Here is a 15908-nt window from a genome sequence, read left to right as displayed (position 1 = left end):
ATCCTTTTTATGTGAGTATAAAAATGTTAAAGAAAAATTACATCTTTACTGCGATCAGTTTTGACCTAAAAAAACCGTCAGTAATAACAATTTAATTACTTTGAAACTTATTCGAAATTTAAACAAAATGAGACGAATTTCGCACTTATAGACGTAAAATTAAATAAGTATAAAAACTATTCGCTTGCTAATAGGTTTCACTAAACTAAATAACGCAGGGCATAAAATAAATAAATAAATAAAATAATGAAAAGTTTTTAATTTTGAGGTAAAATAAATGCATTCATAATTACATTAAGAGATCAAAATGCTCCTTTACGTTTAGAAACCTGATACATTTTTTCAGAAATATACTAAGTCTCATATTGTTTTATCTAATAGCTGTGTTGTGAAAGTGAGAAGCATATTCGGCCAGAGTTTATTGAAGTAGTGGTGATTGTGGTAACAACTTTTTTGCTTTAATACTTATTTTACTCTATATAGAGAGACAGCCATAAAAGTACTCCTTCTGTTTATTCTTTTAATCGTAGTCTCTCGCAGTTTTTCAACGTAGAAGTTCTTATGTATTTAAAAATTAAGATAAGTTTCTGCAGTACGTAATCAAATAGATTTTTTTTTTCAAATTTATGCAACATTCGCCTACCTTATTAACCAAACTGTATTTACCTATTCGATGTTAAACTTTTTTTTTCATAAGAGAAGACCGTGGTAGTTTTTGAAGATAAGCTCATTGGCATATGATCTCACAATTACAGAGAAAACTGGCTTGTTTGTATTCGGAAGAAAGAGCTGGCAAGAGAATAAAAATTGAGCTTTTTAGTGGCTATGAGGAATGTAAATTTGTTAAGGAAGATTTCAGAATGGTGAAATGTAAACTTTAAATAATATTTTAGCACATTTGTTTCATCAATATGTAAAAAAATTTAAATAAAGTTGTAATATCGATTAATTTTATTTCTTAAAAAAAATAAAATTTTGCAAAAATATCGAATGGCCAGACAAAATTTGCCGAATGATGAAAATCTATGGGAAGTCACAGCGAACATCCCAGCGAGACCTTGCCAGTGTCCTGCACTCCTTATTTTGAGACTTTAGATTATTAGAATACGATACTTTCATTCACACATAGATGGCAGCACCATCAAGCTGCTAAACTATCTCCAATGGTTATATTTCATTCATTAAAGTTTTGAAAACATGCTACTATCAAACGTTTAAAAAACCATATATTTTTGTATTCATGGTTTTTGACTATACTAGTTGTAAAAGGTTTCAAAACCGTAATAATAAAAAATGTTCTTTACCGTAAACTTTACTGATAATTGGATGGACAGACTGCTGCCGATTAATTTACCATAACTGTATAATAAAAATTCTAACAGTACATACAAGTATAGAACGTAATTGTAAACCCTAGTTTTACTTCTAAAATGCATGTCCTTATATTGGCAGATGTATTTAACTAAAAATCCATTTAAGTAACTCTGAATAACGTTATTACCCCTTTTTTCTAAAAATTTACTTGATTTTATAAATGCGTAATTTTAATATCAATAACTAGCTCATTCATAAATTTGATTTAAAATTCGAGTCATAAATGAAATGTCTACAAAATAAAAAAGAAGCAATAATAATAATTAAACACACTATTTCGATCGAGAAGCAATGAAACTTTATTCCTCTTTTTATAAGTAAATATTAAGTTACTTAAACTTTCTTCAAATACCAGCATCGTACAACGCATATTCAAAATATTCTCAACTAATAAATACATCCATATATTTTTTTTATTTCTTCTTAAACGTAGTTCCAATTTTGAATGATATTTTAAGGACTCACTGCCAAATGAAAGAGCATTTGGAAAATGTCCAGAATTTGAAGCTAAGAGGCACACAAAAAAAATCAAAGAAAAAGAATGCTACCCCCGATTTGTCAGTTAGGGCGGACATTTTTTTTCTTTTTGTTTTTGTTTAGATGTCTTTGTAAGTGTAAACAGTGTGAATTTTCGGAAGTGAAGTTCTCTGTTAGGAAAACGTAAAAGAAGTGGCTTATCTCTTTTATGAGTCAATCTTAGCTTTTACGTCCTTAGAAAGGAAATGGTCAGTAAGCTCTCGCACTTAGCCTCGATCTTTTCGCTCTATTATGTCTTTCCTTATTTTGGGTTTTGTTTCAAAAGATTCTAAGATCTGTCGTCAACATTTATCTAAGGTAATAATGCTCAAATTGTATTTTGAAATAAAATGAATAATAATAATTTTAAAAATCTTTCAGATTATTTCATTACAGCAAAATTAACAAAATATTGGTCATTTATAAATATTTCATACAAAGTATTTGATAAAAAAGAAATTAAATCAAACAATCGTTAATGAAGCATATTTTTAAATGTTAAAAAAGTATCATGAACCTTTTATAAATAGTTAATGAAAAGTTTTTTGTTAAAAATAAATTAATTCAAGCGTTTGTGAAGTTGTTGTTTCAAAAGTCACTTTGATAACCTAAGATCATCAGCCATTTGCCATTTGCAAATTAAAGTGCGCCGCGCCTTTGATTTGACGAAAGAGCACCACAAGGGTGAAGGAGCATCTTAACTGAGAACCCCATGGATATAAGGCAGTACCTCTCATTCATGTGGCCACTTCCTCATAGATCTGAAGAGGAAGGGAATTTTACCCAGCTCCTTGTGCCCATGGTAGTGCTCAGCGATCGACCACGGGCCTTTCGATTCCACAGATTTTACGAGTATGCGTATCGCATGAATTAGGCTCGTAGCGGAGTTGAGGATCGAACATCGATCCTTCCGGAGCGAAGTCAAATTCTCTAACCACTGGGCTACAACCTCAAGTTAATAAAGTATATTTTATAGCGTTAAAAAACTTTAAAGTTAGTTTATTAATTAATTTTAGTTTATTAATTAATTTTAGTTTATTAATTAATTTTAGTTTATTATTTATTAATACTTCAAGTTGAAATTTATCTCTTCTATTATTAAGTTAAAGAAATTGCTATATTTCAATGGACCCTCTCACTCGTTAATATGTGTGTTAAAAGAAAAATTTCTAAATTTTTATTTACAATCAAAATTAGCTTAACGAAACAAACAAAACTAACAAAATTAGTTAACAACGAAAACTAGAAGAGTAACTCATAAATTTAAATTAAAAAGTTTAAAAAAATTTAAAAAAATAAAATTAAAATTTTAAAAAAATTACAGAAAAGAAAAATAATTAATGAAAAGATTAAAATTAAACAGTTTTTATTAGAAATATGCTTGGTACAATATTGTTACGGCGGGCGACTTCACCAAATGAGCGATAGGTGCCAATAGGGCAGCCCCTTCTTCATCATCCAATCAGAAGGACTTTGAAGGGTTGCCCTGAAATGGTGAAGAATCTTGTGGAGCGTCCGGCAGTTGGAAGCGGAGCAATCTGAAGGAAGGAAGCTGGCGTGAGAGGGAGAAAGGTGCAGGGGTATGTTGGCTTCTTTTAAATTATATTCTAATTTGTAGTATTGATATAGTTAGAGATTAATTGTTTAGTAATAATCAAGATGTGTATTTAAATATTCAGGATTAAAAATTAATTAAAAATTGTAGATAGTTGTTATCATATTATTTAAATTAATTTAGATTAGCTAATATAGGGATCCACGTGTGAATACAGGTTATGGAATAATCATTAGATCTTAAACAATGCAATGTACTAGGGAACTTCGTAACATTGGCGCCGTGACCAAACACGGAATTTTTTTTAAAAAATTTAAAATGCTAGGAAACTTTAAAAAATAATTTTAATTTCGACACGTGGATTCAATCTTAACAATCCAGTTATATCTATGAGTAGTTTTCATATACTAATAATTAATTTCGTCAAACTATGTATATTTGTTCAAAATTTATATTTATTTATTTTTATTTTTTTTTTAATATCGAGAGGTAGGGATTAACTTAGCTGCTACGCCAATTTTTTTTTATCTAAGTCTTGCCACGTGCCGATTCACCGACTAGTGTAATTTAGTATTTAAAATGTTAAACCATCATGAGTAGAAGACGTCAACGTTCACCAGAACATGTGGAAGTTAGAGCAAATAATGTTCGCCTTAATAATTCAGAATTTTTAAACTTATTGCCTGAATATCGCGGCGATAGTGATGAGTTATCTGTTAGGGAATTTATAAACAAATTAAATCAGATAGCTCTTCTAAGTCAATGGACAAATCAAGAAAAAATAATTATAGCCAAATTAAAACTTAGAGATTCAGCTGCTAATCATCTAGAGATAGATAGGGAAATTAATACCACAAATGATTTTGATATGTTTAGTAATCTTTTAATCCAAAGGTTTTCAAAGAAAATACCCTTAGCTACGAATTTGCAAAATTTTGCTCAATGCAAACAAGAGGATTTAGAATCGGTTCAAACTTATGCATCCAGAATTAGGAAATTAGCGGTCGGCATATTGTCGCCGGTTGAACACTCGCGTGAAGTTTTAGAAGCTCACGATAGGATGATTCAAGCTCGTTTCACCAGCGGTTTGAAAGAGGGAATTCAGCGAGCTGTTTTATCTAAAGGACCGACAAGTTTTTCACAAGCGATAGAGATAGCTCTAACAGAGGAGCTTAACGATTCAATGGTTGCGCAGTCGCGAGTTAATAACAAAGTTGACCAGACTACCGTCCAAGGGTCCGTTATTAATCTTTTGGTTGATCAAATATCCGCATTGAATTTAAAAGTTGATAAATTAGCGGAACAGGCAGCATGTTCAAATTCTGTTGAACATAGGGTGCATAATTTCCAAACCGATCGGAGAAGTTATAGAGATCATAACGATAGATTTAGAATACAGTGTTTTCTTTGTAAAAATTTTGGGCATTTCAAAAGAGAATGCCCCATGTTGTTTCAAAATCAAATTCGACACCCAGATAGAAGACCCAGAGGACAGGGAAACGAAAGGGGGGGCTTCTCAACAAGAGCTCGAGGTTGGAACGGGAGGCCCCGGAGAAATTAATTCAAGAAATAGAAAATAGTAGTAAAAAAATATCCTTGCCTTTGATAAAACTTCACTGTGGAGATTTGGAATTTTTTTCTTTAATAGATTCAGGCGCTAGTGTATCAATAATGTCTCCACAAATTTTTGATAAGCTCGATAAAACTCAAATTGAAGAATGCGTTGATAAAGATATTAATATTAAAGCAGTAAACGGGGATACTTTAGAAATTTCTAAAGCTTACGTAATTAAATTTAAAATTGAAAACCATACATTTTCTCATTTGTTTTATATTACACGTGATATATTAACATCAGCCTATCAAACTATTTTGGGCTTTGGATTTTTTAAGCAAACCCAAGCTATCTTAGATACAAAAAATTCATGCTTACAAATATTAGATATTAAAGTTCCGATCATAGATCTAGTTTCGCATCATATTTATAATTTTGATTCTAATGCTACGCGGTTAAAACTAAAGAAAAAGACTATTCTTCCACCTAACTCTTTAAAAATATTAGATGTTACATTACCTATGATACCAGCTAACAATGTCGATATTTTAATTTCTCCTTTAAATAAATTAGATAAACGTGGAATTAATGTATTACCTACTGTAACGACAACTAATTCTAAGACAAAAGATCTTAAGTTAATGATTAGAAATACTACCAACAATGCTTTTGAATTAAATAAGCATATGACTTTAGGCATCGTAAACTCAATGGAGGAATTTCCCGTAACTGAAATACCTATTTCTAGTGATCCCCTTCCTCCTCTTTCCGAGAAAGACTTTAAATTTCCCGAATTAGACAAAAATTTAAAACAACGATTAGTTAAGGTCTTACTACAACATGCTAACGCGTTCGCAAGATCTACAAAGGAATTAACCGGAGCTAAAACTCAACCTCATAGAATAATATTAGAGCATGAGAATCCAATTAAATGCCCTATATATAAAGTACCTTATCAATTGCGAGATGAAATGCGTAAGCAAATTAATGATTTATTAGATGCTAAAATTATATCACCTTCTGACTCGCAATATAATGCACCCACGCTTTTCGTTAGACAAAAAAATAAATGGCGACTCGTCCTCGATTTCAGACGTTTAAACGAAGTAACGTTAACAGAAGATTTTTTAATCCCATCCCTGGATGATATTTTATGTGAATTATCAAATAAAACTTACTTTTCGGCGCTAGATATGCGTTCGGCATTCAATCAGCAGCCCTTAGATCCAAGAGATCGGCACAAAACAGCCTTTACTGGTCCAGATGGAAAAAAATTCCATTTTAATAGATTATGTTTTGGACTTAAAAATAGCCCCAAATCTTTTCAATCTATTGCTCAAGAAATTCTCGGTGACTTATTACATAAAGGAGCGCTTGTTTACATCGATGATGTAATAATTTTTTCCGAAACAATAGAGGAGCACTTAGTAATATTAAATGAAATTTTAGGCCGTTTCGAAAAGTATAATTTGAAGTTTTCTCCTGCTAAATGTCAATTTTTAACCAAAACATGTAAATTCTTAGGCTTTATTGTTTCCTCCGACGGAATTTCGGTTGATAAAGATAAAACGGTCAAAATTAATGATTTCCCAGTTCCGAAAAATGTAAAAGAAGTTAAATCATTTTTAGCATGTTGCGGATTTTATAGGAGATATGTAAAAAATTTTTCAGCCAGAGCACATGCTCTTACGAATTTGTTACGCAAAGATGTAAAATTTGAATGGTCTCCTACTGTTCAAGCCGCTTTTGAAGACATAAAAAACGCAATTTTGAAACCACCTTGTTTAGCTCTCCCGGATTTCAACTTAGAAATGCAAATTACTACAGATTCTTCTGAAAAAGGAATTGGAGCTGTTTTAGAGCAAATCTATCCTTCAGGTGAAATAAAACCGATTTATTTCTATTCAAAAAAACTTAATCCGACTCAATCAAAATATAGTGCAACTGTGCTTGAATTCTATGCAATATACTGTGCCCTTCAATTTTTTAGAGCATTTTTAATAGGTAAAAAGAAATTTTTGATTTATACAGATCACAAACCGTTGTTAGGCTTTCTCTCTAACAAAAATCCATCCGCGAAAATTTTACGCTGGAAATTAGCACTAGAAGAGTTTAATTATGAGATAAGATATGTAAAAGGTACGATGAATCCAGTAGCAGATCATTTGTCTCGGTCAATAAATACTAATTCTATCTGCTTTCCCAATTCCGAAACCATTATAACTTTACAGAATCAGGACCCAAAATTGAAAACAATTATTTCAAAAATTAATAACAACACTAATAACGATGATTCTTATTTTATTTCCGAGGAAGGGTTGCTTATGCATTTGAGTAAAAGACACTCCAAATCCCCGCGAACTTCTTTAATTAAGCAAATTTGTATTCCACATTCCTTAAAATCCACAATTCTCAAAGCAATTCATAATGACTACGGAGGTCACTTGAGGTTTTTCAAAACCTATCATAGGTTACGAGAAAGATTTTTCTGGTCTAAAATGTACTGCGATACGAAAAATTTTATCAATTCGTGTGAAATTTGTTTATCCAGACGCAGTGCCTTTAATGTAAACAAACCTCCACACCAACCATTTACCCAAAGTAAATTTCCAGGGGAATGTTGCCATGTCGACATATTCGGACCATTAAAAACAACATCGAAAGGAAATAAATATGTCTTATCCATTATCGATGCTTTCACTAAATATATACATCTGGTATCACTGTCGGATACGAAATCAGAGTCTATTAGTAAAGCTATTTTCGATAATTTTATTGCATTAAAAGGTTGCCCTGAAGTAATGATTACTGATAACGCTAAATATTTTAAAAGTAAGGAATTTTCCGATTTTTGTAAAATAAATTCAATTGAGAGGAGACACATTTCAGCATACAGTGCCTTTGTTAACGGCAGGGTAGAACGCCCAAATTATTCGATTGCAAATATCCTAGCAGCGCTCTGTGACGAAAACCCAGAATGGGACCAATTGCTTCCACATGTCATGATGTCGTTGAACTCTTCGACTCATGAGGCGACACATACATCTCCTTTTTTCCTTGAACATGGTAGAGATATGAGATTACCATATTGCATTAAAGATTCTACTAATAAATTTCAATCAGAAACCGAATATCTACAACAGTTAATTTTAAATTTGAATGAAGTTTTTTCCAAAACATTAACAAACTTGTTAGAGCAAGAAAAAAAACATATACGTCTCAGTGAAAAAAACATTGATACTAAAAAAATAAATTTCAGAATTGGTTCTCTTTGTTTTTTGAAAACACCTAACACTACAAGTAAATTATCAGCAAAATTAAAACCAAAATTTTCCGGTCCATATAGAGTTGTAGACAGGATTTCAAAAGTAAATTATAAATTAATGCTCGTTAATAATCCAAGGAAAGTCATATCTACTCATGTCCATAGGATGATTCCATTCATTAAAAGGTTTAGTTATTTGCACCTTACTCAACAAGATGAGGATCCTACAGAACAAGATAAATTTATTAAATTGCATTTGCAGCCGAAGAATAATGAGAATAAACCTACTAAGATTAATGCAAATCGTAAATATAATTTCAGAACAAGAGTTTTTAGGAATTCATCTTTACCAACAGAATAAAGTTTATAATTTGTAAAAAAAAAAAAAAAAATTATTTGTTAACATTTGTTTTTTCTTAATTGTATGCTGGCGTGCAGTTAGGGAATTCAAAAAAAAAGAATTTTTTTTTTCACAAGGGCCCGTGAGAAAAATATTAAGTTTGCAAATTGTTTTTTTTTTTTCAGACAAGCTAAATTGTAAAATAAATGTATATATAGATATACAAAAAAAAAAAAATTTTTTTTTAATTGATTATTTACATTAAATTTTTTATTCTTAATAAGTAAATAGCCACAGACCCTCTGTATCCTTATCTCCCTCCAAAAAAAAAATAAACAAATTGTTCCTTCCAAAGAGTTGATTCTGCCAAACATTTCAGATCCCCGATCATCATTCAACCATGACACCCGTGGCTCCTGTGCTGACTTTCCATGTACGACATCAGTTGTTCCAGTTTGGAGGACAGATGATTCTTCGTCACTTCCAGTGTTAGCCTGTTAATCTTCATCCATTACTTAAGAGCAGCATCCTCAGCCTCCGATCCATGTGATCCAGACTCCGATCCAGACTTCGACCATCTACGTTCATATGAATGCTATTCTTCGATACTGTTCCAGTGTGAGCCTGTCAATCTTCATCCATTATTTAAGAGCAGCATCCTCAGCCTCCGATCCATGTGATCCAGACTCCGATCCTGACAGATCATCTGATTGGACTTTAAGCAACTGCCTCTTGACACCAATCTCCCTCACAAAGTAGAATTTAGCGGCGGAGGGATGTTACGGCGGGCGACTTCACCAAATGAGCGATAGGTGCCAATAGGGCAGCCCCTTCTTCATCATCCAATCAGAAGGACTTTGAAGGGTTGCCCTGAAATGGTGAAGAATCTTGTGGAGCGTCCGGCAGTTGGAAGCGGAGCAATCTGAAGGAAGGAAGCTGGCGTGAGAGGGAGAAAGGTGCAGGGGTATGTTGGCTTCTTTTAAATTATATTCTAATTTGTAGTATTGATATAGTTAGAGATTAATTGTTTAGTAATAATCAAGATGTGTATTTAAATATTCAGGATTAAAAATTAATTAAAAATTGTAGATAGTTGTTATCATATTATTTAAATTAATTTAGATTAGCTAATATAGGGATCCACGTGTGAATACAGGTTATGGAATAATCATTAGATCTTAAACAATGCAATGTACTAGGGAACTTCGTATCAATATTAAATGCACATAATAAAATCGTCATTTTGGTCTCTTAGTTTCTCAGTTGAAAAATGATACAATGAAGTACTTTGGCTCCTTATTAAATTTAAAAAAAAGAATTTAATCAGCATCTAAGCCAAAACAGACATTTCTCTGTATGTAATGGGTCTTTTTGACACGTTAAGATATGAATTATATTTTAATTATGTGTAAGTGATTCGTAATTTCAATTTAAAAAAATTTAACCATTCTATTATCAGATTTTTAACTGGTCAGATTAAAGGATAATATCTGATTAACAACTGGTTATAAATATATAACCAGTGCATATACTGGATAAAAATTCATTTTTCAAATTAATTTATTTTACGGTAGCAAAATATCTAGTGCAAAGTATTAGTATGTTGTGAGAAGTATTATTTTTTAACGCTTTAGAAATCCGTTTAAAAAATTTTCAAGGAAATCTAAAACTGTCATATCTCAAACTTTAAAATAATATACTCGTACTACGAATCCGATAATTTTTTTTCAAAATCATATGCTTTTCTAAGTTGAATTTTAAAGATTCAATTATTTAGAAAACATTTATTGACCTAGTGGATTTTATAGATTGCTTTTTATTCAGATTTCTTTCTTACATTTTAATAACATATGTTTTTCATATCTTCAACTTTGAGAGTTAAATATCCTGTAAAAATTAAAGATCATACATTATAATATAATTATCAGCACATTTTATCGTTTCATCATGCATCAAACTAAAAATTATAATTTTTCAGCTATTATAATAAACTACTTAACATCAATTCGATAATTGCTTTTAATAATCTTTAATCGAGAATACAAACGCATAGTAAAATCAGTAGTTTAGTTGAAAAGAAAAACTTCTTTAGCAATTCATGCTGCAGTTTTCTCATAAAACTTCTTTCATATGCTATATAATTATCAAATAGGTTTCAACAGTTTTTAAACAACAATTTTGGTATTTTCCTACATTTATCGATATTTCTGCTACATTAACAAATAAACTTAATTTATAATAAATAATATTTTAAAACTCGCGGCCTCTAACAACCTGCCTGGTTTGTTTGTAAAATTTTATGCCAACATATAAACTTTAATGGTAATAAAGCTGAATGCACAACGCAACTGTATTTAAAGATTCGAATTCTTAAACCCATCTTCCAATCAGAACATATTTATTAGTTTTAAACAGTATATTAACCAAATTTTTTTCATTATCTAGCTGAAAGCGTGAAAGTACTTTGAAATCAATTTTAATTATCTTCAAGAGGTGTTATGAAAGTCCTCTTTGTATTAAATTTTAGTACTGATTCAAAATCGATTATCCGAGTTAATATGGACCACGACTAACTCGGATAACCGAAAAACTCGGTTAAAGGAAAGAGTGTAAAAATGAAGAAAAAAAGAATAGGTATAAATGTAATTCATTTAGCAAATACTAAATTTATACGAGTCCACCACATACAATTCATTTTATAATTGAAACCTTACTTCAAAGCACTTAAAGAGCATACTTAACGAAAATTAAAGAGTTTTTACTAAAAAAAGTCCGTAATCGTTTTTTGTTTTACATTATTTCGACATGTTTCGCCATTTTTAAGGGATAAACAGGAAAGCTGGTGTCGCCTCTTCTTGTTGTTCTATATATTCAATATCACTTTCGATAGCTTTTATCATGATTTTCTTATGTTGAGAGATTTTTATATGTTGATTTTTATCTTCACTGTCTTCATCATCTTCGCTAGATTCATTTTCATTATTGACGATATTAACTATCATTTCTTCGGTAATCTCGTGTGCTCCTTCAGCTTGTTTTACTGAGTGTTTGGAAGAAAAAATTCAGCATTTTTTTCGGCGGTAGTTTTAAAAATAAAAAATTAACTAGAAAAAAAAAGATCTGTGAAATATTTGATAGCTCGGTTAAAGCGGATTTGTGAGTTTATTTCTGTGAAAATTGAAAATGAATTTAAATAAACATTTAACTTTTAAACATTTTAAATAAACACAAACTTGTTAAACTAGTATGACAACCTCAGAAAAGGATTAATAACTATGTTGCCAAAAGATAGAGAAATACCGGAGTTTATGGTGTCCCGTAAGAGAAATATACAAGTATATGTATATAATTTAAAAAAAGCGGGAAAATGTTATAATAGTTCTAGGTTTAATGTACGCGAGCTTTTCATAATAATTTCAAATTTGATTTTCAGGATTGAAGCTACTGAAATACTAATTTATATTGCATAGTATTATTACTTTCGACAAAAGATGCACGATAAAGCGAACAGAATTAAGCATAATTGAATAAAAATGCCATAATAATCTGTTCATTATTGTTCTATACTAAAACGAACATGAGTTTTAATTTTGTTGTTAGCACAATGGTAGCATGAAAGTATATTCTATATATAAAGATTAAATTTAGAAATTGAAATTACTATTGAAATGAAAACTTATTCAGTTATAAAATGACAAAAGAACAAATTCTGCAGGAACTACAGGTCGATGAATTTAAAAAAATTCTGATTAAAAAAATAAAAATAAAGCAACATAATTCTGATTTATAAATCTAAATCTAAAATATACGGTATTGTATTTTACTCATTCACACAACTAGTAAAAAATACAAAACTGAAAAGCAAATTTAACCAAATAAATTGCTTTTTATATCCTGTTCTAAGGTATCATTATAAAAATTACCTAACTCTTTTACCAAATTTCATCACATATTATTAAACCATGTTTTTCTGTTAAATTTACCACAATGACTAAATTACCGAGATTTTTAATGTTGCCATAGAGACAGAAACTCAGAAAATTTGATTGTGTCCAGTAGTTCTGACCATACTTCTTTCCTCAGTTTAAGAAAATCCATTGTTTATCAGTAAATAATTTTAAATAATAAATAATTCTCTTTTTTTAATCGAAAGTAATTAATCCTACTGTAACAAAGTTGTGTCAAAGTTGGTTCATAATACCCGTAGTATAAACTATATTATGTGCAAATTTACAACTATCTTACAAGATGTTAAACTGAACCTTGTTTCAGTTTAAGTTCAGCCATAGTTTCGTGTAATCAAGTTCGAGACTATTATGTAGGTCAGTATGACATCATATTAACTTTGTAGTAATTTTGAGCCCAGTCATCAGATTGCAAACATTTTGACTAGGTGTTAATGAAACGCGAACCGACTTTACACCATCACTTTTACAAGTTTGCTGCTTAAAGTGAAAATTGCAGTACAAAGTGACAAAAAAGTGTCTTGGTGTTTCAGATTCGATAGAGCAACCATAATTTAAGATTAAGAGATTTAGAGACATTTTCGGCATATACCATTTAAGCAAACTTTCGCAATTCTCTGTTTACTCAAGCTTTTTTTCATTATACATTTTTAAATACAAAACAAACATAAGTCTTATAAACAATAAGTTTTACAAAAACAGAGTTTGAGATCAAATTATTTCTTATCTGTTGAACTTAACTACCTTGAAACTGTGAAACTGTCATGGTAAGTTGTCTAATTAAACTGTTCCTTAGTCACGAAGAAAACTAGATTATAACGTTATGAGGACCAGAATAATGTCCTTTTTTATATTAAATTCAAACAAATATACTTTATTTTTAATCGATGATGCAATCACTCTCTTTATCAATGGTCTTTTACCATCTAGTATGCAAATTTTTGATGCCGTGTCGATTAAATCAATTGGTTTTTAAGGAAGATTTCTGAAGATTGCCTTTTTATCATAATGCAGCTTTTTATCACTTTTATTAATTTTGAAACCTTGTTCGAAATAAATAAAACTTTTATAACTTCATAACGTATAAGTATATTTGGTGAGATGATACCCACCATAATTCAAAATTTTTTTCCAGGGTAGGTCATCTTGATTATTCAGAAGATCAAACTATCAAATTTAAACTTAGGAAACCACCGACGGCATTTCCGAAAGTTTAATAACTGGATAAGCATCGCAAAAGTTATTGGTGGCAACTGTTGCGTTACTACCCTTGTGAGAAAAAAAATGCATACAATTCCGCATGTCTACCACTTCTGGCATTCGACTGGCTATTTCAACGTAAATTTAGAAAAGAGAAAAATATATATAAAAAAAATAATTAAAAAAAAAGAAGGAAAAAAAGAAAAGAAAATATTTACGAGTAAACAAGTTTCACTAACCTCAAAATACCACTGGCGAGACTTACATAATGAATTACATAATGAGCTGACAAATGGCAAATGAATATCCAAATTCGCATAATCGTTATCAATTTCTGGTTCCTTTGATACAATTCGATTTATGAATGACCATAAGGACCATATGGAATGACCATATGGAAAATGACCATGAAGATAACACTAAGGAAAAAATTTTGCTGAATCTATAGAAATACACGATCTTGCCTAATTCGGAAGTAGGAATTTCAAATCTGAAATTAGTTTTGCTTCTAAAACTAGAGATTTTTTTTTCGAGCTAATGATATTTATAATGCTTTTAAACTTGTATATTTCGACAAAAAATAGACTAAAAATATTATTTCAAGAAAAAATAAACGTCAGCTTGGAGAGAAAAACCGATAGCAGATTTGAAATCAGTGACAAAAAGGTATCTAAAAATGTTAGGTGATAGAAAGCAAAAAAAGAAATTGTTCCTCTGTGTAATTTTTAAATCATACAAGCATTTTAAAAATTAAAGCATAAAAAAAGTCCTCTTTTTAATGACAATAAACATTAGTAGTATCAAGCGCAGAATAAGTTGTTTGGGAAAGAAAAAGGGGTCATCAGAGGGTTAAGAATGAGAAATACGGGGTAAGAAGTTCAGGTTATGGAGAACATCCTTTCAAGTTAGCACTCTTCACCGCGGTTGAATGTGACAGAAAATCGATCGCAAGTTCGATCCGTCGCGTGATTTCTTGGTTATACCTTACCCCGCCTTTGGACAATAAGCACTGGGTATAATGGAAAACGTCAAAAGAAACGCAAAATGACGGCTCAGTTTCGACACAGTCGGCGGAATTCCATTAGAGAACCAGACCATTTTGATTCCACGTTCAAAAAACTAAAAATAGAAAGTCTCCAGATTGAATTGTATGCTTTCAGATTTTGCATTATCTTTGGATTCGACTTCATCTTTTTTTTATTGATATTGGACATTTAAAAGAACTGGCAGATATTTCAGTGTATGATATTCTATATTTGGTTTTCCGCGCAATAAAATAAATTTTCAAAACAAATAAAGAAAAATCAAACAAAAGAAGTCATTTAAAAATACTTTCTAGTTAAATAGTTATTTCAAAAATGTTTACTTATACTGCACCCTATTTTAAGCAATTATTATTTTTCAGTTTAAATAAATACTTTATAGATACTTGAGTAATAGATTAGATTTTTTTGATTAAAGAAATAATAAATGTCTTTTCCTGTGTTTTTGTAATGTTTATGCACTTGAGACTTAAATGATCTACCCAATTTTGATTTAGTTTTCTAAGAAAATATTGAATCAACTTTCAATGCTGATAATTTGAAATCTAATTATTACATTAATTACTTTTACCATTGATTTAAGGGGAAATATAGGATACAGAGAGTAGAGCCACTGTGACTCAGGGAAAGGAGTGTTCACATTGAAATGAGGTGACAAGGTTCGAACCCCAGTGGCAGCTCGTTGATACGAATTCTTTTCCCGGCTCTCACCAACTACTGTGCTGACGTCAGTGGTGGACAGATCAGGGGTGATGATCCCCTTTCCATCGCGCTAACCACGGAATAATATTCGGGGTTTTCCTCTCCGTGTAACGCAAATGCAAGTTTGTTACATCAGAAGTTCCCCATGAAGACAAGTACACTCCAATACTTGATCCAGAAATACCCTTGTCTTCCGGTTTTGGTTAAAAATTCTAAGACTATAGAGTTAAGCATTGATAGTTGTAAACTCAGAATTGGATCTGCTGTTCATTGCCGGTTGTAAAACAATAACATACAGAAGGGGGAAAGAGATTTTTCCTAACAGATAATTTATTAAAAAATTAATAAATGAATTTTAACGACAGAAAATATTCACGTAAACGTGTAAAATAT

General features: G+C 30.7%; 1 protein-coding gene and 1 long non-coding RNA gene across 3 annotated transcripts in view; one reads left to right on the top strand and one right to left on the bottom strand.

The window, feature by feature from the left end:
* The window catches only part of LOC107456656 (1-phosphatidylinositol 4,5-bisphosphate phosphodiesterase classes I and II), a 384337-nt gene that overhangs the window by 201119 nt on the left and 167310 nt on the right, over positions 1 to 15908 (bottom strand). The window lies entirely within an intron of this gene.
* Positions 3334 to 9693, top strand: LOC147806066 (uncharacterized). Its single transcript, XR_015428703.1, has 2 exons — positions 3334 to 3470; positions 8985 to 9693. It is a non-coding gene; the product is annotated as an uncharacterized LOC147806066 (long non-coding RNA).

Source organism: Parasteatoda tepidariorum, chromosome 8, assembly GCF_982258835.1.
Source record: "Parasteatoda tepidariorum strain Cologne lab strain chromosome 8, Ptep-v5.0, whole genome shotgun sequence".
NCBI classification, from domain to species: Eukaryota; Metazoa; Arthropoda; class Arachnida; order Araneae; family Theridiidae; genus Parasteatoda; species Parasteatoda tepidariorum.
This window is presented reverse-complemented; position numbering and strand designations above follow the sequence as displayed.